We start from the raw sequence: 27,115 nt of genomic DNA, 5'->3' as shown, positions 1-27,115 counted from the left end.
CAGGGATGATAGCTCATGCAATAGAGATTTCAAAGGTCTTTTATTTTGAAACTGTACTTCAGAATGTCCTGATTCTCCCTGAGTGACTAGGTGGGGTGTCCTGCTATCACCCTGGAGTTTGTTGAGTCTTTGATATTGGACAGTTATTGTTTTATTCTCATCTAAAAACAGGGATGATAGCTCATATATGAGACTTCAAAGGTATTTTATTTTGAAACTGTACACCAGAATGTCCTGATTTTTTCTGAGTGACTAGATGGGGTGACCTGCTATCACCCTGGAGTGAGATGAGTCTTTGATACTGGACAGTCTTTGTTTTATTCTCATCTAAAAATAGGGATGATAGCTCATACAATAGAGATTTCAAAGGTATTTTATTTTGAAACTCTACATCAGAATGTCCTGATTTTTTCTGAGTGACTAGGTGGGGTGTCCTGCTATCACCCTGGAGTGAGATGAGTCTTTGATACTGGACAGTTTTTGTTTTATTCTCATCTAAAAACAGGGATGATAGCTCATATATGAGACTTCAAAGGTATTTTATTTTGAAACTCTACATCAGAATGTCCTGATTTTTTCTGAGTGACTAGATGGGGTGTCCTGCTATCACCCTGGAGTGAGATGAGTCTTTGATACTGGACAGTTTTTGTTTTATTCTCATCTAAAAACAGGGATGATAGCTCATATATGAGACTTCAAAGGTATTTTATTTTGAAACTGTACACCAGAATGTCCTGATTTTTTCTGAGTGACTAGATGGGGTGTCCTGCTATCACCCTGGAGTGAGATGAGTCTTTGATACTGGACAGTCTTTGTTTTATTCTCATCTAAAAATAGGGATGATAGCTCATGCAATAGAGATTTCAAAGGTCTTTTATTTTGAAACTGTACTTCAGAATGTCCTGATTCTCCCTGAGTGACTAGGTGGGGTGTCCTGCTATCAACCTGGAGTGAGATGAGTCTTTGATACTGGACAGTTTTTGTTTTATTCTCATCTAAACAGAGAGGGATGATAGCTCCTATAAGAGATTTCAAAGGTCTTTTATTTTGAAACTGTACATCAGAATGTCCTGATTTTTTCTGAGTGACTAGATGGGGTGTCCTGCTATCACCCTGGAGTGAGATGAGTCTTTGATACGGGACAGTTTTTGTTTTATTCTCATCTAAAAACAGGGATGATAGCTCATACAATAGAGATTTCAAAGGTATTTTATTTTGAAACTCTACATCAGAATGTCCTGATTTTTTCTGAGTGACTAGATGGGGTGTCCTGCTATCACCCTGGAGTGAGATGAGTCTTTGATACTGGACAGTTTTTGTTTTATTCTCATCTAAACAGAGAGGGATGATAGCTCATATATGAGATTTCAAAGGTCTTTTATTTTGAAACTGTACATCAGAATGTCCTGATTTTTTCTGAGTGACTAGGTGGGGTGTCCTGCTATCACCCTGGAGTTTGATGAGTCTTTGATATTGGACAGTTATTGTTTTATTCTCATCTAAAAACAGGGATGATAGCTCATATATGAGACTTCAAAGGTATTTTATTTTGAAACTGTACACCAGAATGTCCTGATTTTTTCTGAGTGACTAGATGGGGTGTCCTGCTATCACCCTGGAGTGAGATGAGTCTTTGATACTGGACAGTTTTTGTTTTATTCTCATCTAAAAACAGGGATGATAGCTCATACAATAGAGATTTCAAAGGTATTTTATTTTGAAACTCTACATCAGAATGTCCTGATTTTTTCTGAGTGACTAGATGGGGTGTCCTGCTATCACCCTGGAGTGAGATAAGTCTTTGATACGGGACAGTTTTTGTTTTATTCTCATCTAAAAACAGGGATGATAGCTCATGCAATAGAGATTTCAAAGGTCTTTTATTTTGAAACTGTACTTCAGAATGTCCTGATTCTCCCTGAGTGACTAAGTGGGGTGTCCTGCTATCACCCTGGAGTGAGATGAGTCTTTGATACTGGACAGTTTTTGTTTTATTCTCATCTAAAAACAGGGATGATAGCTCATACAATAGAGATTTCAAAGGTATTTTATTTTGAAACTCTATATCAGAATGTCCTGATTTTTTCTGAGTGACTAGATGGGGTGTCCTGCTATCAACCTGGAGTGAGATGCGTCTTTGATACTGGACAGTTTTTGTTTTATTCTCATCTAAAAACAGGGATGATAGCTCATACAATAGAGGTATTTTATTTTGAAACTCTACATCAGAATGTCCTGTTATTTTCTGAGTGACTAGGTGGGGTGTCCTGCTATCACCCTGGAGTGAGATGAGTCTTTGATACTGGACGGTTTTTGTTTTATTATCATCTAAAAACAGGGATGATAGCTCATACAATAGAGATTTCAAAGGTATTTTATTTTGAAACTCTACATCAGAATGTCCTGATTTTTTCTGAGTGACTAGATGGGGTGTCCTGCTATCACCCTGGAGTGAGATGAGTCTTTGATACGGGACAGCTTTTGTTTTATTCTCATCTAAAAACAGGGATGATAGCTCATGCAATAGAGATTTCAAAGGTCTTTTATTTTGAAACTGTACTTCAGAATGTCCTGATTCTCCCTGAGTGACTAGGTGGGGTGTCCTGCTATCACCCTGGAGTGAGATGAGTCTTTGATACGGGACAGCTTTTGTTTTATTCTCATCTAAACAGAGAGGGATGATAGCTCATATATGAGATTTCAAAGGTCTTTTATTTTGAAACTGTACATCAGAATGTCCTGATTTTTTCTGAGTGACTAGGTGGGGTGTCCTGCTATCACCCTGGAGTTTGATGAGTCTTTGATATTGGACAGTTATTGTTTTATTCTCATCTAAAAACAGGGATGATAGCTCATATATGAGACTTCAAAGGTATTTTATTTTGAAACTCTACATCAGAATGTCCTGATTTTTTCTGAGTGACTAGATGGGGTGTCCTGCTATCACCCTGGAGTGAGATGCATCTTTGATACTGGACAGTTTTTGTTTTATTCTCATCTAAAAACAGGGATGATAGCTCATACAATAGAGATTTCAAAGGTATTTTATTTTGAAACTCTAGATCAGAATGTCCTGATTTTTTCTGAGTGACTAGATGGGGTGTCCTGCTATCACCCTGGAGTGAGATGAGTCTTTGATACGGGACAGTTTTTGTTTTATTCTCATCTAAATAAAGGGATGATAGCTCATATATGAGACTTCAAAGGTATTTTATTTTGAAACTCTACATCAGAATGTCCTGATTTTTTCTGAGTGACTAGATGGGGTGTCCTGCTATCACCCTGGAGTGAGATGCGTCTTTGATACTGGACAGTTTTTGTTTTATTCTCATCTAAAAACAGGGATGATAGCTCATACAATAGAGATTTCAAAGGTATTTTATTTTGAAACTCTAGATCAGAATGTCCTGATTTTTTCTGAGTGACTAGATGGGGTGTCCTGCTATCACCCTGGAGTGAGATGAGTCTTTGATACTGGACAGTCTTTGTTTTATTCTCATCTAAAAATAGGGATGATAGCTCATACAATAGAGATTTCAAAGGTATTTTATTTTGAAAATCTACATCAGAATGTCCTGTTATTTTCTGAGTGACTAGGTGGGGTGTCCTGCTATCACCCTGGAGTGAGATGAGTCTTTGATACTGGACAGTTTTTGTTTTATTCACATCTAAAAACAGAGATGATAGCTCATACAATAGAGATTTCAAAGGTATTTTATTTTGAAACTCTAGATCAGAATGTCCTGATTTTTTCTGAGTGACTAGATGGGGTGTCCTGCTATCACCCTGGAGTGAGATGAGTCTTTGATACGGGACAGTTTTTGTTTTATTCTCATCTAAATAAAGGGATGATAGCTCATGCAATAGAGATTTCAAAGGTATTTTATTTTGAAACTCTACATCAGAATGTCCTGATTTTTTCTGAGTGACTAGATAAGGTGTCCTGCTATCACCCTGGAGTTTGTTGAGTCTTTGATATTGGACAGTTATTGTTTTATTCTCATCTAAAAACAGGGATGATAGCTCATATATGAGACTTCAAAGGTATTTTATTTTGAAACTGTACGCCAGAATGTCCTGATTTTTTCTGAGTGACTAGATGGGGTGTCCTGCTATCACCCTGGAGTGAGATGAGTCTTTGATACTGGACAGTCTTTGTTTTATTCTCATCTAAAAATAGGGATGATAGCTCATACAATAGAGATTTCAAAGGTATTTTATTTTGAAAATCTACATCAGAATGTCCTGTTATTTTCTGAGTGACTAGATGGGGTGTCCTGCTATCACCCTGGAGTGAGATGAGTCTTTGATACGGGACAGTTTTTGTTTTATTCTCATCTAAAAACAGGGATGATAGCTCATACAATAGAGATTTCAAAGGTATTTTATTTTGAAACTCTAGATCAGAATGTCCTGATTTTTTCTGAGTGACTAGATGGGGTGTCCTGCTATCACCCTGGAGTGAGATGAGTCTTTGATACGGGACAGTTTTTGTTTTATTCTCATCTAAATAAAGGGATGATAGCTCATGCAATAGAGATTTCAAAGGTATTTTATTTTGAAACTCTACATCAGAATGTCCTGATTTTTTCTGAGTGACTAGATGGGGTGTCCTGCTATCACCCTGGAGTGAGATGCGTCTTTGATACTGGACAGTTTTTGTTTTATTCTCATCTAAAAACAGGGATGATAGCTCATGCAATAGAGATTTCAAAGGTCTTTTATTTTGAAACTGTACTTCAGAATGTCCTGATTCTCCCTGAGTGACTAGGTGGGGTGTCCTGCTATCACCCTGGAGTGAGATGAGTCTTTGATACTGGACAGTTTTTGTTTTATTCTCATCTAAACAGAGAGGGATGATAGCTCATATATGAGATTTCAAAGGTCTTTTATTTTGAAACTGTACATCAGAATGTCCTGATTTTTTCTGAGTGACTAGCTGGGGTGTCCTGCTATCACCCTGGAGTGAGATGAGTCTTTGATACTGGACAGTTTTTGTTTTATTCTCATCTAAACAGAGAGGGATGATAGCTCATATATGAGATTTCAAAGGTCTTTTATTTTGAAACTGTACATCAGAATGTCCTGATTTTTTCTGAGTGACTAGGTGGGGTGTCCTGCTATCACCCTGGAGTGAGATGAGTCTTTGATACGGTACAGTTTTTTGTTTTATTCTCATCTAAAAACAGGGATGATAGCTCATACAATAGAGATTTCAAAGGTATTTTATTTTGAAACTGTACACCAGAATGTCCTGATTCTTTCTGAGTGACTAGATGGGGTGTCCTGCTATCACCCTGGAGTGAGATGAGTCTTTGATACGGGACAGTTTTTGTTTTATTCTCATCTAAAAACAGGGATGATAGCTCATACAATAGAGATTTCAAAGGTATTTTATTTTGAAACTCTACATCAGAATGTCCTGATTTTTTCTGAGTGACTAGGTGGGGTGTCCTGCTATCACCCTGGAGTGAGATGAGTCTTTGATACTGGACAGTTTTTGTTTTATTCTCATCTAAACAGAGAGGGATGATAGCTCATATATGAGATTTCAAAGGTCTTTTATTTTGAAACTGTACATCAGAATGTCCTGATTTTTTCTGAGTGACTAGGTGGCGTGTCCTGCTATCACCCTGGAGTGAGATCAGTCTTTGATACTTGAGAGTTTTTGTTTTATTCTCATCTAAACAGAGAGGGATTATAGCTCATATATGAGATTTTAAAGGTATTTTATTTTGAAACTCTACATCAGAATGTCCTGATTTTTTCTGAGTGACTAGATGGGGTGTCCTGCTATCACCCTGGAGTGAGATGCGTCTTTGATACTTGACAGTTTTTGTTTTATTCTCATCTAAAAACAGGGATGATAGCTCATATATGAGATTTCAAAGGTATTTTATTTTGAAACTCTAAATCAGAATGTCCTGATTTTTTCTGAGTGACTAGGTGGGGTGTCCTGCTATCACCCTGGAGTTTGATGAGTCTTTGATATTGGACAGTTATTGTTTTATTCTCATCTAAAAACAGGGATGATAGCTCATATATGAGACTTCAAAGGTATTTTATTTTGAAACTGTACACCAGAATGTCCTGATTTTTTCTGAGTGACTAGATGGGGTGTCCTGCTATCACCCTGGAGTGAGATGAGTCTTTGATACGGGACAGTTTTTGTTTTATTCTCATCTAAAAACAGGGATGATAGCTCATACAATAGAGATTTCAAAGGTATTTTATTTTGAAACTCTACATCAGAATGTCCTGATTTTTTCTGAGTGACTAGGTGGGGTGTCCTGCTATCATCCTGGAGTGAGATTCGTCTTTGATACTGGACAGTTTTTGTTTTATTCTCATCTAAAAACAGGGATGATAGCTCATACAATAGAGATTTCAAAGGTATTTTATTTTGAAACTCTACATCAGAATGTCCTGATTCTCCCTGAGTGACTAGGTGGGGTGTCCTGCTATCACCCTGGAGTGAGATGAGTCTTTGATACTGGACAGTTTTTGTTTTATTCTCATCTAAAAACAGGGATGATAGCTCATACAATAGAGATTTCAAAGGTATTTTATTTTGAAACTCTACATCAGAATGTCCTGATTTTTTCTGAGTGACTAGGTGGGGTGTCCTGCTATCACCCTGGAGTTTGATGAGTCTTTGATATTGGACAGTTATTGTTTTATTCTCATCTAAAAACAGGGATGATAGCTCATATATGAGACTTCAAAGGTATTTTATTTTGAAACTGTACACCAGAATGTCCTGATTTTTTCTGAGTGACTAGGTGGGGTGTCCTGCTATCACCCTGGAGTTTGATGAGTCTTTGATATTGGACAGTTATTGTTTTATTCTCATCTAAAAACAGGGATGATAGCTCATATATGAGACTTCAAAGGTATTTTATTTTGAAACTGTACACCAGAATGTCCTGATTTTTTCTGAGTGACTAGATGGGGTGTCCTGCTATCACCCTGGAGTGAGATGAGTCTTTGATACTGGACAGTCTTTGTTTTATTCTCATCTAAAAATAGGGATGATAGCTCATACAATAGAGATTTCAAAGGTATTTTATTTTGAAACCCTACATCAGATTGTCCTGATTTTTTCTGAGTGACTAGGTGGGGTGTTCTGCTATCACCCTGGAGTGAGATGAGTCTTTGATACTGGACAGTTTTTGTTTTATTCTCATCTAAAAACAGGGATGATAGCTCATACAATAGAGATTTCAAAGGTATTTTATTTTGAAACTCTACATCAGAATGTCCTGATTTTTTCTGAGTGACTAGATGGGGTGTCCTGCTATCACCCTGGAGTGAGATGCGTCTTTGATACTGGACAGACTTTGTTTTATTCTCATCTAAAAACAGGGATGATAGCTCATACAATAGAGATTTCAAAGGTATTTTATTTTGAAACTGTACATCAGAATGTCCTGATTTTTTCTGAGTGACTAGATGGCGTGTCCTGCTATCACCCTGGAGTGAGATGAGTCTTTGATACGGGACAGTTTTTGTTTTATTCTCATCTAAACAGAGAGGGTTTAGATGCTCATATATGAGATTTAGATATTATATTTAGATATATATTTAGATTCTCCCTGAGTGACTAGGTGGGGTGTCCTGCTATCACCCTGGAGTGAGATGAGTCTTTGATACTGGACAGTTTTTGTTTTATTCTCATCTAAACAGAGAGGGATGATAGCTCATATATGAGATTTCAAAGGTCTTTTATTTTGAAACTGTACATCAGAATGTCCTGATTTTTTCTGAGTGACTAGGTGGGGTGTCCTGCTATCACCCTGGAGTTTGATGAGTCTTTGATATTGGACAGTTATTGTTTTATTCTCATCTAAAAACAGGGATGATAGCTCATATATGAGACTTCAAAGGTATTTTATTTTGAAACTGTACACCAGAATGTCCTGATTTTTTCTGAGTGACTAGATGGGGTGACCTGCTATCACCCTGGAGTGAGATCAGTCTTTGATACTTGAGAGTTTTTGTTTTATTCTCATCTAAACAGAGAGGGAATAATCCCTTTGAAATCTCATATATGAGCTATAAAGCTCATATATGAGATTTCAAAGGTATTTTATTTTGAAACTCTACATCAGAATGTCCTGATTCTCCCTGAGTGACTAGGTGGGGTGTCCTGCTATCACCCTGGAGTGAGATGCGTCTTTGATACTGGACAGTTTTTGTTTTATTCTCATCTAAAAACAGGGATGATAGCTCATACAATAGAGATTTCAAAGGTATTTTATTTTGAAACTCTACATCAGAATGTCCTGATTTTTTCTGAGTGACTAGATGGGGTGTCCTGCTATCAGCCTGGAGTGAGATGCGTCTTTGATACTGGACAGTTTTTGTTTTATTCTCATCTAAAAACAGGGATGATAGCTCATACAATAGAGATTTCAAAGGTATTTTATTTTGAAACTCTACATCAGAATGTCCTGATTTTTTCTGAGTGACTAGGTGGGGTGTCCTGCTATCACCCTGGAGTGAGATGAGTCTTTGATACGGGACAGTTTTTTTTTTATTCTCATCTAAAAACAGGGATGATAGCTCATACAATAGAGATTTCAAAGGTATTTTATTTTGAAACTCTACATCAGAATGTCCTGATTTTTTCTGAGTGACTAGATAAGGTGTCCTGCTATCACCCTGGAGTTTGTTGAGTCTTTGATACGGGACAGTTTTTGTTTTATTCTCATCTAAAAACAGGGATGATAGCTCATGCAATAGAGATTTCAAAGGTCTTTTATTTTGAAACTGTACTTCAGAATGTCCTGATTCTCCCTGAGTGACTAGGTGGGGTGTCCTGCTATCACCCTGGAGTGAGATGAGTCTTTGATACTGGACAGTTTTTGTTTTATTCTCATCTAAACAGAGAGGGATGATAGCTCATATATGAGATTTCAAAGGTATTTTATTTTGAAACTGTACACCAGAATGTCCTGATTTTTTCTGAGTGACTAGGTGAGGTGTCCTGCTATCACCCTGGAGTGAGATGAGTCTTTGATACTGGACAGTCTTTGTTTTATTCTCATCTAAAAATAGGGATGATAGCTCATACAATAGAGATTTCAAAGGTATTTTATTTTGAAACTCTACATCAGAATGTCCTGTTATTTTCTGAGTGACTAGGTGGGGTGTCCTGCTATCACCCTGGAGTGAGATGAGTCTTTGATACTGGACAGTCTTTGTTTTATTCTCATCTAAAAATAGGGATGATAGCTCATATATGAGATTTCAAAGGTCTTTTATTTTGAAACTGTACATCAGAATGTCCTGATTTTTTCTGAGTGACTAGGTGGGGTGTCCTGCTATCACCCTGGAGTGAGATGAGTCTTTGATACTGGACAGTTTTTGTTTTATTCTCATCTAAAAACAGGGATGATAGCTCATACAATAGAGATTTCAAAGGTATTTTATTTTGAAACTCTACATCAGAATGTCCTGATTTTTTCTGAGTGACTAGATGGGGTGTCCTGCTATCACCCTGGAGTGAGATGAGTCTTTGATACGGGACAGTTTTTGTTTTATTCTCATCTAAAAACAGGGATGATAGCTCATGCAATAGAGATTTCAAAGGTATTTTATTTTGAAACTCTAAATCAGAATGTCCTGATTTTTTCTGAGTGAGTAGGTGGGGTGTCCTGCTATCACCCTGGAGTGAGATGCGTCTTTGATACTGGACAGTCTTTGTTTTATTCTCATCTAAACAGAGAGGGATGATAGCTCATATATGAGATTTCAAAGGTCTTTTATTTTGAAACTGTACATCAGAATGTCCTGATTTTTTCTGAGTGACTAGGTGGCGTGTCCTGCTATCACCCTGGAGTGAGATGAGTCTTTGATACTGGACAGTTTTTGTTTTATTCTCATCTAAACAGAGAGGGATGATAGCTCATATATGACATTTCAAAGGTCTTTTATTTTGAAACTGTACATCAGAATGTCCTGATTTTTTCTGAGTGACTAGGTGGGGTGTCCTGCTTTCACCCTGGAGTTTGATGAGTCTTTGATATTGGACAGTTTTTGTTTTATTCTCATCTAAAAACAGGGATGATAGCTCATAAAATAGAGATTTCAAAGGTATTTTATTTTGAAACTCTAAATCAGAATGTCCTGATTTTTTCTGAGTGACTAGATGGGGTGTCCTGCTATCACCCTGGAGTGAGATGCGTCTTTGATACTGGACAGTCTTTGTTTTATTCTCATCTAAAAATAGGGATGATAGCTCATACAATAGAGATTTCAAAGGTATTTTATTTTGAAAATCTAAATCAGAATGTCCTGATTTTTTCTGAGTGACTAGGTGGGGTGTCCTGCTTTCACCCTGGAGTTTGATGAGTCTTTGATATTGGACAGTTATTGTTTTATTCTCATCTAAAAACAGGGATGATAGCTCATACAATAGAGATTTCAAAGGTATTTTATTTTGAAACTCTACATCAGAATGTCCTGATTTTTTCTGAGTGACTAGGTGGGGTGTCCTGCTATCACCCTGGAGTGAGATGAGTCTTTGATACTGGACAGTTTTTGTTTTATTCTCATCTAAACAGAGAGGGATGATAGCTCATATATGAGATTTCAAAGGTCTTTTATTTTGAAACTGTACATCAGAATGTCCTGATTTTTTCTGAGTGACTAGGTGGCGTGTCCTGCTATCACCCTGGAGTGAGATCAGTCTTTGATACTTGAGAGTTTTTGTTTTATTCTCATCTAAACAGAGAGGGATTATAGCTCATATATGAGATTTCAAAGGTATTTTATTTTGAAACTCTACATCAGAATGTCCTGATTTTTTCTGAGTGACTAGATGGGGTGTCCTGCTATCACCCTGGAGTGAGATGCGTCTTTGATACTGGACAGTTTTTGTTTTATTCTCATCTAAAAACAGGGATGATAGCTCATACAATAGAGATTTCAAAGGTATTTTATTTTGAAACTCTACATCAGAATGTCCTGATTTTTTCTGAGTGACTAGATGGGGTGTCCTGCTATCACCCTGGAGTGAGATGCGTCTTTGATACTGGACAGTCTTTGTTTTATTCTCATCTAAAAATAGGGATGATAGCTCATACAATAGAGATTTCAAAGGTATTTTATTTTGAAACTCTACATCAGAATGTCCTGATTCTCCCTGAGTGACTAGGTGGGGTGTCCTGCTATCACCTTGGAGTGAGATTCGTCTTTGATACTGGAAAGTTTTTGTTTTATTCTCATCTAAAAATAGGGATGATAGCTCATACAATTGAGATTTCAAAGGTATTTTATTTTGAAAATCTACATCAGAATGTCCTGATTTTTTCTGAGTGACTAGATGGGGTGTCCTGCTATCACCCTGGAGTGAGATGAGTCTTTGATACTTGAGAGTTTTTGTTTTATTCTCATCTAAACAGAGAGGGATTATAGCTCATATATGAGATTTCAAAGGTCTTTTATTTTGAAACTCTACATCAGAATGTCCTGATTCTCCCTGAGTGACTAGGTGGGGTGTCCTGCTATCACCCTGGAGTGAGATTCGTCTTTGATACTGGACAGTTTTTGTTTTATTCTCATCTAAAAACAGGGATGATAGCTCATATATGAGATTTCAAAGGTCTTTTATTTTGAAACTGTACATCAGAATGTCCTGATTTTTTCTGAGTGACTAGGTGGGGTGTCCTGCTTTCACCCTGGAGTTTGATGAGTCTTTGATACTGGACAGTTTTTGTTTTATTCTCATCTAAACAGAGAGGGATGATAGCTCATATATGAGATTTCAAAGGTCTTTTATTTTGAAACTGTACATCAGAATGTCCTGATTTTTTCTGAGTGACTAGGTGGCGTGTCCTGCTATCACCCTGGAGTGAGATGAGTCTTTGATACTGGACAGTTTTTGTTTTATTCTCATCTAAACAGAGAGGGATGATAGCTCATATATGAGATTTCAAAGGTCTTTTATTTTGAAACTGTACATCAGAATGTCCTGATTTTTTCTGAGTGACTAGGTGGGGTGTCCTGCTTTCACCCTGGAGTTTGATGAGTCTTTGATATTGGACAGTTATTGTTTTATTCTCATCTAAAAACAGGGATGATAGCTCATATATGAGACTTCAAAGGTATTTTATTTTGAAACTGTAAACCAGAATGTCCTGATTTTTTCTGAGTGACTAGATGGGGTGTCCTGCTATCACCCTGGAGTGAGATGAGTCTTTGATACTGGACAGTTTTTGTTTTATTCTCATCTAAAAACAGGGATGATAGCTCATAAAATAGAGATTTCAAAGGTATTTTATTTTGAAACTCTAAATCAGAATGTCCTGATTTTTTCTGAGTGACTAGATGGGGTGTCCTGCTATCACTCTGGAGTGAGATGCGTCTTTGATACTGGACAGTCTTTGTTTTATTCTCATCTAAAAATAGGGATGATAGCTCATACAATAGAGATTTCAAAGGTATTTTATTTTGAAAATCTACATCAGAATGTCCTGATTTTTTCTGAGTGACTAGGTGGGGTGTCCTGCTATCACCCTGGAGTTTGATGAGTCTTTGATATTGGACAGTTATTGTTTTATTCTCATCTAAAAACAGGGATGATAGCTCATACAATAGAGATTTCAAAGGTATTTTATTTTGAAACTCTACATCAGAATGTCCTGATTTTTTCTGAGTGACTAGGTGGGGTGTCCTGCTATCACCCTGGAGTGAGATGAGTCTTTGATACTGGACAGTTTTTGTTTTATTCTCATCTAAACAGAGAGGGATTATAGCTCATATATGAGATTTCAAAGGTATTTTATTTTGAAACTCTACATCAGAATGTCCTGATTTTTTCTGAGTGACTAGGTGGGGTGTCCTGCTATCACCCTGGAGTGAGATGCGTCTTTGATACTGGACAGTCTTTGTTTTATTCTCATCTAAAAATAGGGATGATAGCTCATACAATAGAGATTTCAAAGGTATTTTATTTTGAAACTCTACATCAGAATGTCCTGATTCTCCCTGAGTGACTAGGTGGGGTGTCCTGCTATCACCCTGGAGTGAGATTCGTCTTTGATACTGGAAAGTTTTTGTTTTATTCTCATCTAAAAACAGGGATGATAGCTCATATATGAGATTTCAAAGGTCTTTTATTTTTAAACTCTACATCAGAATGTCCTGATTTTTTCTGAGTGACTAGGTGGGGTGTCCTGCTATCACCCTGGAGTGAGATGCGTCTTTGATACTGGACAGTTTTTGTTTTATTCTCATCTAAAAACAGGGATGATAGCTCATACAATAGAGATTTCAAAGGTATTTTATTTTGAAACTCTACATCAGAATGTCCTGATTTTTTCTGAGTGACTAGATGGGGTGTCCTGCTATCACCGTGGAGTGAGATGAGTCTTTGATACTGGACAGTTTTTGTTTTATTCTCATCTAAACAGAGAGGGATGATAGCTCATATATGAGATTTCAAAGGTCTTTTATTTTGAAACTGTACATCAGAATGTCCTGATTTTTTCTGAGTGACTAGGTGGCGTGTCCTGCTATCACCCTGGAGTGAGATCAGTCTTTGATACTTGAGAGTTTTTGTTTTATTCTCATCTAAACAGAGAGGGATTATAGCTCATATATGAGATTTCAAAGGTCTTTTATTTTGAAACTCTACATCAGAATGTCCTGATTCTCCCTGAGTGACTAGGTGGGGTGTCCTGCTATCACCCTGGAGTGAGATTCGTCTTTGATACTTGAGAGTTTTTGTTTTATTCTCATCTAAAAACAGGGATGATAGCTCATATATGAGATTTCAAAGGTCTTTTATTTTGAAACTGTACATCAGAATGTCCTGATTTTTTCTGAGTGACTAGGTGGGGTGTCCTGCTATCACCCTGGAGTGAGATGAGTCTTTGATACTGGACAGTTTTTGTTTTATTCTCATCTAAAAACAGGGATGATAGCTCATGCAATAGAGATTTCAAAGGTCTTTTATTTTGAAACTGTACTTCAGAATGTCCTGATTCTCCCTGAGTGACTAGGTGGGGTGTCCTGCTATCACCCTGGAGTGAGATGAGTCTTTGATACTGGACAGTTTTTGTTTTATTCTCATCTAAAAACAGGGATGATAGCTCATATATGAGATTTCAAAGGTATTTTATTTTGAAACTCTAAATCAGAATGTCCTGTTTTTTTGTCTGAGTGACTAGGTGGGGTGTCCTGCTATCACCCTGGAGTGAGATGCGTCTTTGATACTGGACAGTCTTTGTTTTATTCTCATCTAAAAGTAGGGATGATAGCTCATACAATAGAGATTTCAAAGGTATTTTATTTTGAAAATCTACATCAGAATGTCCTGATTTTTTCTGAGTGACTAGATGGGGTGTCCTGCTATCACCCTGGAGTGAGATTAGTCTTTGATACTGGACAGTTTTTGTTTTATTCTCATCTAAACAGAGAGGGATGATAGCTCATATATGAGATTTCAAAGGTCTTTTATTTTGAAACTGTACATCAGAATGTCCTGATTTTTTCTGAGTGACTAGGTGGGGTGTCCTGCTATCACCCTGGAGTTTGATGAGTCTTTGATATTGGACAGTTATTGTTTTATTCTCATCTAAAAACAGGGATGATAGCTCATATATGAGACTTCAAAGGTATTTTATTTTGAAACTGTACACCAGAATGTCCTGATTCTTTCTGAGTGACTAGATGGGGTGTCCTGCTATCACCCTGGAGTGAGATGAGTCTTTGATACGGGACAGTTTTTGTTTTATTCTCATCTAAAAACAGGGATGATAGCTCATACAATAGAGATTTCAAAGGTATTTTATTTTGAAACTCTACATCAGAATGTCCTGATTTTTTCTGAGTGACTAGGTGGGGTGTCCTGCTATCACCCTGGAGTGAGATTAGTCTTTGATACTGGACAGTTTTTGTTTTATTCTCATCTAAACAGAGAGGGATGATAGCTCATATATGAGATTTCAAAGGTCTTTTATTTTGAAACTGTACATCAGAATGTCCTGATTTTTTCTGAGTGACTAGGTGGCGTGTCCTGCTATCACCCTGGAGTGAGATCAGTCTTTGATACTTGAGAGTTTTTGTTTTATTCTCATCTAAACAGAGAGGGATTATAGCTCATATATGAGATTTCAAAGGTATTTTATTTTGAAACTCTAAATCAGAATGTCCTGATTTTTTCTGAGTGACTAGATGGGGTGTCCTGCTATCACCCTGGAGTGAGATGAGTCTTTGATACGGGACAGTTTTTGTTTTATTCTCATCTAAAAACAGGGATGATAGCTCATACAATAGAGATTTCAAAGGTATTTTATTTTGAAACTCTACATCAAAATGTCCTGATTTTTTCTGAGTGACTAGGTGGGGTGTCCTGCTATCACCCTGGAGTGAGATTCGTCTTTGATACTGGACAGTTTTTGTTTTATTCTCATCTAAAAACAGGGATGATAGCTCATACAATAGAGATTTCAAAGGTATTTTATTTTGAAACTCTACATCAGAATGTCCTGATTTTTTCTGAGTGACTAGATGGGGTGTCCTGCTATCACCCTGGAGTGAGATGCGTCTTTGATACTGGACAGTTTTTGTTTTATTCTCATCTAAAAACAGGGATGATAGCTCATATATGAGATTTCAAAGGTATTTTATTTTGAAACTGTCCTTCAGAATGTCCTGTTATTTTCTGAGTGACTAGGTGGGGTGTCCTGCTATCACCCTGGAGTGAGATGAGTCTTTGATACTGGACAGTTTTTGTTTTATTCTCATCTATAAACATGGATGATAGCTCATACAATAGAGATTTCAAAGGTATTTTATTTTGAAACTCTACATCAGAATGTCCTGATTTTTTCTGAGTGACTAGATAAGGTGTCCTGCTATCACCCTGGAGTTTGTTGAGTCTTTGATATTGGACAGTTATTGTTTTATTCTCATCTAAAAACAGGGATGATAGCTCATATATGAGACTTCAAAGGTATTTTATTTTGAAACTGTACGCCAGAATGTCCTGATTTTTTCTGAGTGACTAGATGGGGTGTCCTGCTATCACCCTGGAGTGAGATGAGTCTTTGATACTGGACAGTCTTTGTTTTATTCTCATCTAAAAATAGGGATGATAGCTCATACAATAGAGATTTCAAAGGTATTTTATTTTGAAACTCTAGATCAGAATGTCCTGATTTTTTCTGAGTGACTATATGGGGTGTCCTGCTATCACCCTGGAGTGAGATGAGTCTTTGATACTGGACAGTTTTTGTTTTATTCTCATCTAAAAACAGGGATGATAGCTCATACAATAGAGATTTCAAAGGTATTTTATTTTGAAACTCTACATCAGAATGTCCTGATTTTTTCTGAGTGACTAGATGGGGTGTCCTGCTATCACCCTGGAGTGAGATGAGTCTTTGATACGGGACAGTTTTTGTTTTATTCTCATCTAAAAACAGGGATGATAGCTCATGCAATAGAGATTTCAAAGGTCTTTTATTTTGAAACTGTACTTCAGAATGTCCTGATTCTCCCTGAGTGACTAGGTGGGGTGTCCTGCTATCACCCTGGAGTGATATGAGTCTTTGATACTGGACAGTTTTTGTTTTATTCTCATCTAAACAGAGAGGGATGATAGCTCATATATGAGATTTCAAAGGTCTTTTATTTTGAAACTGTACATCAGAATGTCCTGATTTTTTCTGAGTGACTAGCTGGGGTGTCCTGCTATCACCCTGGAGTGAGATGAGTCTTTGATACTGGACAGTCTTTGTTTTATTCTCATCTAAAAATAGGGATGATAGCTCATATATGAGATTTCAAAGGTCTTTTATTTTGAAACTGTACATCAGAATGTCCTGATTTTTTCTGAGTGACTAGGTGGGGTGTCCTGCTATCACCCTGGAGTGAGATGAGTCTTTGATACTGGACAGTTTTTGTTTTATTCTCATCTAAAAACAGGGATGATAGCTCATACAATAGAGATTTCAAAGGTATTTTATTTTGAAACTCTACATCAGAATGTCCTGATTTTTTCTGAGTGACTAGATGGGGTGTCCTGCTATCACCCTGGAGTGAGATGAGTCTTTGATACGGGACAGTTTTTGTTTTATTCTCATCTAAAAACAGGGATGATAGCTCATGCAATAGAGATTTCAAAGGTATTTTATTTTGAAACTCTACATCAGAATGTCCTGTTATTTTCTGAGTGACTAGGTGGGGTGTCCTGCTATCACCCTGGAGTGAGATGAGTCTTTGATACTGGACAGTTTTTGTTTTATTCTCATCTAAAAACAGGGATGATAGCTCATACAATAGAGATTTCAAAGGTCTTTTATTTTGAAACTCTACATCAGAATGTCCTGATTTTTTCTGAGTGACTAGGTGGGGTGTCCTGCTATCACCCTGGAGTTTGATGAGTCTTTGATACTGGACAGTTTTTGTTTTATTCTCATCTAAAAACAGGGATGATAGCTCATATATGAGACTTCAAAGGTATTTTATTTTGAAACTGTAAACCAGAATGTCCTGATTTTTTCTGAGTGACTAGATGGGGTGTCCTGCTATCACCCTGGAGTGAGATGAGTCTTTGATACTGGACAGTTTTTGTTTTATTCTCATCTAAAAACAGGGATGATAGCTCATACAATAGAGATTTCAAAGGTATTTTATTTTGAAAATCTACATCAGAATGTCCTGATTTTTTCTGAGTGACTAGGTGGGGTGTCCTGCTATCACCCTGGAGTTTGATGAGTCTTTGATATTGGACAGTTATTGTTTTATTCTCATCTAAAAACAGGGATGATAGCTCATACAATAGAGATTTCAAAGGTATTTTATTTTGAAACTGTACATCAGAATGTCCTGATTTTTTCTGAGTGACTAGGTGGCGTGTCCTGCTATCACCCTGGAGTGAGATCAGTCTTTGATACTTGAGAGTTTTTGTTTTATTCTCATCTAAACAGAGAGGGATTATAGCTCATATATGAGATTTCAAAGGTATTTTATTTTGAAACTCTACATCAGAATGTCCTGATTTTTTCTGAGTGACTAGATGGGGTGTCCTGCTATCACCCTGGAGTGAGATGCATCTTTGATACTTGACAGTTTTTGTTTTATTCTCATCTAAAAACAGGGATGATAGCTCATATATGAGATTTCAAAGGTCTTTTATTTTGAAACTGTACATCAGAATGTCCTGATTTTTTCTGAGTGACTAGGTGGGGTGTCCTGCTATCACCCTGGAGTTTGATGAGTCTTTGATATTGGACAGTTATTGTTTTATTCTCATCTAAAAACAGGGATGATAGCTCATATATGAGATTTCAAAGGTCTTTTATTTTGAAACTGTACATCAGAATGTCCTGATTTTTTCTGAGTGACTAGGTGGCGTGTCCTGCTATCACCCTGGAGTGAGATCAGTCTTTGATACTTGAGAGTTTTTGTTTTATTCTCATCTAAACAGAGAGGGATTATAGCTCATATATGAGATTTCAAAGGTCTTTTATTTTGAAACTCTACATCAGAATGTCCTGATTCTCCCTGAGTGACTAGGTGGGGTGTCCTGCTATCACCCTGGAGTGAGATTCGTCTTTGATACTGGACAGTTTTTGTTTTATTCTCATCTAAAAACAGGGATGATAGCTCATATATGAGATTTCAAAGGTCTTTTATTTTGAAACTGTACATCAGAATGTCCTGATTTTTTCTGAGTGACTAGGTGGGGTGTCCTGCTTTCAACCTGGAGTTTGATGAGTCTTTGATACTGGACAGTTTTTGTTTTATTCTCATCTAAACAGAGAGGGATGATAGCTCATATATGAGATTTCAAAGGTCTTTTATTTTGAAACTGTACATCAGAATGTCCTGATTTTTTCTGAGTGACTAGGTGGCGTGTCCTGCTATCACCCTGGAGTGAGATGAGTCTTTGATACTGGACAGTTTTTGTTTTATTCTCATCTAAACAGAGAGGGATGATAGCTCATATATGAGATTTCAAAGGTCTTTTATTTTGAAACTGTACATCAGAATGTCCTGATTTTTTCTGAGTGACTAGGTGGGGTGTCCTGCTTTCACCCTGGAGTTTGATGAGTCTTTGATATTGGACAGTTATTGTTTTATTCTCATCTAAAAACAGGGATGATAGCTCATATATGAGAATTCAAAGGTATTTTATTTTGAAATTGTAAACCAGAATGTCCTGATTTTTTCTGAGTGACTAGATGGGGTGTCCTGCTATCACCCTGGAGTGAGATGAGTCTTTGATACTGGACAGTTTTTGTTTTATTCTCATCTAAAAACAGGGATGATAGCTCATAAAATATAGATTTCAAAGGTATTTTATTTTGAAACTCTAAATCAGAATGTCCTGATTTTTTCTGAGTGACTAGATGGGGTGTCCTGCTATCACTCTGGAGTGAGATGCGTCTTTGATACTGGACAGTCTTTGTTTTATTCTCATCTAAAAATAGGGATGATAGCTCATACAATAGAGATTTCAAAGGTATTTTATTTTGAAAATCTACATCAGAATGTCCTGATTTTTTCTGAGTGACTAGGTGGGGTGTCCTGCTATCACCCTGGAGTTTGATGAGTCTTTGATATTGGACAGTTATTGTTTTATTCTCATCTAAAAACAGGGATGATAGCTCATACAATAGAGATTTCAAAGGTATTTTATTTTGAAACTCTACATCAGAATGTCCTGATTTTTTCTGAGTGACTAGATGGGGTGTCCTGCTATCACCCTGGAGTGAGATGCGTCTTTGGTACTGGACAGTTTTTGTTTTATTCTCATCTAAAAACAGGGATGATAGCTCATACAATAGAGATTTCAAAGGTATTTTATTTTGAAATTCTACATCAGAATGTCCTGATTCTCCCTGAGTGACTAGGTGGGGTGTCCTGCTATCACCCTGGAGTGAGATGAGTCTTTGATACTGGACAGTTTTTGTTTTATTCTCATCTAAACAGAGAGGGATGATAGCTCATATATGAGATTTCAAAGGTCTTTTATTTTGAAACTCTACATCCGAATGTCCTGATTCTCCCTGAGTGACTAGGTGGGGTGTCCTGCTATCACCCTGGAGTGAGATTCGTCTTTGATACTGGAAAGTTTTTGTTTTATTCTCATCTAAAAACAGGGATGATAGCTCATATATGAGATTTCAAAGGTCTTTTATTTTGAAACTCTACATCAGAATGTCCTGATTTTTTCTGAGTGACTAGATGGGGTGTCCTGCTATCACCCTGGAGTGAGATGAGTCTTTGATACTGGACAGTTTTTGTTTTATTCTCATCTAAAAACAGGGATGATAGCTCATAAAATAGAGATTTCAAAGGTATTTTATTTTGAAACTCTAAATCAGAATGTCCTGATTTTTTCTGAGTGACTAGATGGGGTGTCCTGCTATCACTCTGGAGTGAGATGCGTCTTTGATACTGGACAGTCTTTGTTTTATTCTCATCTAAAAATAGGGATGATAGCTCATACAATAGAGATTTCAAAGGTATTTTATTTTGAAAATCTACATCAGAATGTCCTGATTTTTTCTGAGTGACTAGGTGGGGTGTCCTGCTATCACCCTGGAGTTTGATGAGTCTTTGATATTGGACAGTTATTGTTTTATTCTCATCTAAAAACAGGGATGATAGCTCATACAATAGAGATTTCAAAGGTATTTTATTTTGAAACTCTACATCAGAATGTCCTGATTTTTTCTGAGTGACTAGGTGGGGTGTCCTGCTATCACCCTGGAGTGAGATTCGTCTTTGATACTGGAAAGTTTTTGTTTTATTCTCATCTAAAAACAGGGATGATAGCTCATATATGAGATTTCAAAGGTCTTTTATTTTGAAACTCTACATCAGAATGTCCTGATTTTTTCTGAGTGACTAGATGGGGTGTCCTGCTATCACCCTGGAGTGAGATGAGTCTTTGATACTGGACAGTTTTTGTTTTATTCTCATCTAAACAGAGAGGGATTATAGCTCATATATGAGATTTCAAAGGTATTTTATTTTGAAACTCTACATCAGAATGTCCTGATTTTTTCTGAGTGACTAGATGGGGTGTCCTGCTATCACCCTGGAGTGAGATGCGTCTTTGATACTGGACAGTCTTTGTTTTATTCTCATCTAAAAATAGGGATGATAGCTCATACAATAGAGATTTCAAAGGTATTTTATTTTGAAACTGTAAACCAGAATGTCCTGATTTTTTCTGAGTGACTAGATGGGGTGTCCTGCTATCACCCTGGAGTGAGATGAGTCTTTGATACTGGACAGTTTTTGTTTTATTCTCATCTAAAAACAGGGATGATAGCTCATAAAATATAGATTTCAAAGGTATTTTATTTTGAAACTCTAAATCAGAATGTCCTGATTTTTTCTGAGTGACTAGATGGGGTGTCCTGCTATCACCCTGGAGTGAGATGCGTCTTTGATACTGGACAGTCTTTGTTTTATTCTCATCTAAAAATAGGGATGATAGCTCATACAATAGAGATTTCAAAGGTATTTTATTTTGAAAATCTACATCAGAATGTCCTGATTTTTTCTGAGTGACTAGGTGGGGTGTCCTGCTATCACCCTGGAGTTTGATGAGTCTTTGATATTGGACATTTATTGTTTTATTCTCATCTAAAAACAGGGATGATAGCTCATACAATAGAGATTTCAAAGGTATTTTATTTTGAAACTCTACATCAGAATGTCCTGATTTTTTCTGAGTGACTAGGTGGGGTGTCCTGCTATCACCCTGGAGTGAGATGAGTCTTTGATACTGGACAGTTTTTGTTTTATTCTCATCTAAACAGAGAGGGATGATAGCTCATATATGAGATTTCAAAGGTCTTTTATTTTGAAACTGTACATCAGAATGTCCTGATTTTTTCTGAGTGACTAGGTGGCGTGTCCTGCTATCACCCTGGATTGAGATCAGTCTTTGATACTTGAGAGTTTTTGTTTTATTCTCATCTAAACAGAGAGGGATTATAGCTCATATATGAGATTTCAAAGGTATTTTATTTTGAAACTCTACATCAGAATGTCCTGATTTTTTCTGAGTGACTAGATGGGGTGTCCTGCTATCACCCTGGAGTGAGATGCGTCTTTGGTACTGGACAGTTTTTGTTTTATTCTCATCTAAAAACAGGGATGATAGCTCATACAATAGAGATTTCAAAGGTATTTTATTTTGAAAATCTACATCAGAATGTCCTGATTTTTTCTGAGTGACTAGGTGGGGTGTCGTGCTATCACCCTGGAGTGAGATCAGTCTTTGATACTTGAGAGTTTTTGTTTTATTCTCATCTAAACAGAGAGGGATTATAGCTCATATATGAGATTTCAAAGGTCTTTTATTTTGAAACTCTACATCAGAATGTCCTGATTCTCCCCGAGTGACTAGGTGGGGTGTCCTGCTATCACCCTGGAGTGAGATTCGTCTTTGATACTGGACAGTTTTTGTTTTATTCTCATCTAAAAACAGGGATGATAGCTCATATATGAGATTTCAAAGGTATTTTATTTTGAAAATCTACATCAGAATGTCCTGATTTTTTCTGAGTGACTAGGTGGGGTGTCCTGCTATCACCCTGGAGTGAGATGCGTCTTTGATACTGGACATTTTTTGTTTTATTCTCATCTAAAAACAGGGATGATAGCTCATATATGAGATTTCAAAGGTATTTTATTTTGAAAATCTACATCAGAATGTCCTGATTTTTTCTGAGTGACTAGGTGGGGTGTCCTGCTATCACCCTGGAGTGAGATGAGTCTTTGATACTGGACAGTTTTTGTTTTATTCTCATCTAAACAGAGAGGGATGATAGCTCATATATGAGATTTCAAAGGTCTTTTATTTTGAAACTGTACATCAGAATGTCCTGATTTTTTCTGAGTGACTAGGTGGCGTGTCCTACTATCACCCTGGAGTTTGATGAGTCTTTGATACTTGAGAGTTTTTGTTTTATTCTCATCTAAACAGAGAGGGATTATAGCTCATATATGAGATTTCAAAGGTCTTTTATTTTGAAACTCTACATCAGAATGTCCTGATTCTCCCTGAGTGACTAGGTGGGGTGTCCTGCTATCACCCTGGAGTGAGATTCGTCTTTGATACTTGAGAGTTTTTGTTTTATTCTCATCTAAACAGAGAGGGATTATAGCTCATATATGAGAGACTTCAAAGGTATTTTATTTTGAAACTGTACACCAGAATGTCCTGATTTTTTCTGAGTGACTAGATGGGGTGTCCTGCTATCACCCTGGAGTGAGATGAGTCTTTGATACGGAACAGTTTTTGTTTTATTCTCATCTAAAAACAGGGATGATAGCTCATACAATAGAGATTTCAAAGGTATTTTATTTTGAAACTCTACATCAGAATGTCCTAATTCTCCCTGAGTGACTAGATGGAGTGTCCTGCTATCACCCTGGAGTGAGATGAGTCTTTGATACTGGACAGTTTTTGTTTTATTCTCATCTAAACAGAGAGGGATGATAGCTCATATATGAGATTTCAAAGGTCTTTTATTTTGAAACTGTACATCAGAATGTCCTGATTTTTTCTGAGTGACTAGGTGGCGTGTCCTGCTATCACCCTGGAGTTTGATGAGTCTTTGATACTTGAGAGTTTTTGTTTTATTCTCATCTAAAAACAGGGATGATAGCTCATATATGAGACTTCAAAGGTATTTTATTTTGAAACTGTACACCAGAATGTCCCGATTTTTTCTGAGTGACTAGATGGGGTGTCCTGCTATCACCCTGGAGTGAGATTCGTCTTTGATACTGGACAGTCTTTGTTTTATTCTCATCTAAAAACAGGGATGATAGCTCATACAATAGAGATTTCAAAGGTATTTTATTTTGAAACTCTACATCAGAATGTCCTGATTCTCCCTGAGTGACTAGGTGGGGTGTCCTGCCATCACCCTGGAGTGAGATGAGTCTTTGATACGGGACAGTTTTTGTTTTATTCTCATCTAAAAAAAGGGATGATAGCTCATGCAATAGAGATTTCAAAGGTATTTTATTTTGAAAATCTACATCAGAATGTCCTGATTTTTTCTAAGTGACTAGGTGGGGTGTCCTGCTATCACCCTGTAGTGAGATGCGTCTTTGATACTGGACAGTCTTTGTTTTATTCTCATCTAAATATAGGGATGATAGCTCATACAATGGAGATTTAAAAGGTATTTTATTTTGAAAATCTACATCAGAATGTCCTGATTTTTTCTGAGTGACTAGGTGGGGTGTCCTGCTATCACCCTGGAGTGAGATGAGTCTTTGATACTGGACAGTTTTTGTTTTATTCTCATCTAAACAGATAGGGATGATAGCTCATATATGAGATTTCAAAGGTCTTTTATTTTGAAACTGTACTTCAGAATGTCCTGATTCTCCCTGAGTGACTAGGTGGGGTGTCCTGCTATCACCCTGGAGTGAGATGAGTCTTTGATACTGGACAGTTTTTGTTTTATTCTCATCTAAACAGAGAGGGATGATAGCTCATATATGAGATTTCAAAGGTCTTTTATTTTGAAACTCTACATCAGAATGTCCTGATTCTCCCTGAGTGACTAGGTGGGGTGTCCTGCTATCACCCTGGAGTGAGATGCGTCTTTGATACTGGACAGTTTTTGTTTTATTCTCATCTAAAAACAGGGATCATAGCTCATACAATAGAGATTTCAAAGGTCTTTTATTTTGAAACTCTACATCAGAATGTCCTGATTTTTTCTGAGTGACTAGATGGGGTGTCCTGCTATCACCCTGGAGTGAGATGAGTCTTTGATACGGGACAGTTTTTGTTTTATTCTCATCTAAAAACAGGGATGATAGCTCATGCAATAGAGATTTCAAAGGTCTTTTATTTTGAAACTGTCCTTCAGAATGTCCTGATTCTCCCTGAGTGACTAGGTGGGGTGTCCTGCTATCACCCTGGAGTGAGATGAGTCTTTGATACTGGACAGTTTTTGTTTTATTCTCATCTAAACAGAGAGGGATTATAGCTCATATATGAGATTTCAAAGGTCTTTTATTTTGAAACTGTACATCAGAATGTCCTGATTTTTTCTGACTGACTAGGTGGCGTGTCCTGCTATCACCCTGGAGTGAGATCAGTCTTTGATACTTGAGAGATTTTGTTTTATTCTCATCTAAACAGAGAGGGATTATAGCTCATATATGAGATTTCAAAGGTATTTTATTTTGAAACTCTACATCAGAATGTCCTGATTTTTTCTGAGTGACTAGATGGGGTGTCCTGCTATCACCCTGGAGTGAGATGAATCTTTGATACGGGACAGTTTTTGTTTTATTCTCATCTAAAAACAGGGATGATAGCTCATGCAATAGAGATTTCAAAGGTCTTTTATTTTGAAACTGTACTTCAGAAAGTCCTGATTCTCCCTGAGTGACTAGGTGGGGTGTCCTGTTATCACCCTGAAGGGAAATGAGTATTTGATACTGGACAGTGTTTGTTTTATTCTTATCTAAATACAGAGGGATGATAGCTCATATATGAGATTTCAAAGGTCTTTTATTTTGAAACTCTACATCAGAATGTCCTGATTCTCCCTGAGTGACTAGGTGGGGTGTCATGCTATCACCCTGGAGTGAGATGAGTTTTTGATACTGGACAGTTATTGTTTTATTCTCATCTAAAAAGAGGGATGATAGCTCATACAATAGAGATTTCAAAGGTATTTTATTTTGAAACTCTACATCAGAATGTCCTGATTTTTTCTGAGTGACTAGATGGGGTGTCCTGCTATCACCATGGAGTTAGCTGAGTCTTTGATACTGGACAGTGTTTGTTTTATTCCCATCTAAAAACAGGGATGATAGCTCATATATGAGATTTCAAAGGTCTTTTATTTTGAAACTGTACATCAGAATGTCCTGATTTTTTCTGAGTGACTAGGTGGCGTGTCCTGCTATCACCCTGGAGTTAGCTGAGTCTTTGATACTTGAGAGTTTTTGTTTTATTCTCATCTAAACAGAGAGGGATGATAGCTCATATATGAGATTTCAAAGGTATTTTATTTTGAAACTCTAAATCAGAATGTCCTGATTTTTTATGAGTGACTAGGTGGGGTGTCCTGCTATCACCCTGGAGTGAGATGCGTCTTTGATACTGGACAGTCTTTGTTTTATTCTCATCTAAAAATAGGGATGATAGCTCATACAATAGAGATTTCAAAGGTCTTTTATTTTGAAACTGTACATCAGAATGTCCTGATTCTCCCTGAATGACTAGATGGGGTGTCCTGCTATCACCCTGGAGTGAGATGAGTCTTTGATACGGGACAGTTTTTGTTTTATTCTCATCTAAAAACAGGGATGATAGCTCATGCAATAGAGATTTCAAAGGTCTTTTATTTTGAAACTGTCCTTCAGAATGTCCTGATTCTCCCTGAGTGACTAGGTGGGGTATCCTGCTATCACCCTGGAGTGAGATGAGTCTTTGATACGGGACAGTTTTTGTTTTATTCTCATCTAAAAACAGGGATGATAGCTCATGCAATAGAGATTTCAAAGGTCTTTTATTTTGAAACTGTCCTTCAGAATGTCCTGATTCTCCCTGAGTGACTAGGTGGGGTATCCTGCTATCACCCTGGAGTGAGATGAGTCTTTGATACTGGACAGTTTTTGTTTTATTCTCATCTAAAAATAGGGATGATAGCTCATATATGAGATTTCAAAGGTATTTTATTTTGAAACTGTACATCAGAATGTCCTGATTTTTTCTGAGTGACTAGGTGGCGTGTCCTGCTATCACCATGGAGTGAGATCAGTCTTTGATACTTGAGAGTTTTTGTTTTATTCTCATCTAAACAGAGAGGGATTATAGCTCATATATGAGATTTCAAAGGTCTTTTATTTTGAAACTGTACATCAGAATGTCCTGATTTTTTCTGACTGACTAGGTGGCGTGTCCTGCTATCACCCTGGAGTGAGATCAGTCTTTGATACTTGAGAGTTTTTGTTTTATTCTCATCTAAACAGAGAGGGATTATAGCTCATATATGAGATTTCAAAGGTCTTTTATTTTGAAACTCTACATCAGAATGTCCTGATTTTTTCTGAGTGACTAGATGGGGTGTCCTGCTATCACCCTGGAGTGAGA

Source organism: Notothenia rossii (assembly GCF_949606895.1).
Source record: "Notothenia rossii genome assembly, contig: scaffold_25, whole genome shotgun sequence".
NCBI classification, from domain to species: Eukaryota; Metazoa; Chordata; class Actinopteri; order Perciformes; family Nototheniidae; genus Notothenia; species Notothenia rossii.
The sequence above is the reverse complement of the archived record's forward strand: the minus strand, read 5'-3'. Positions refer to the sequence as shown.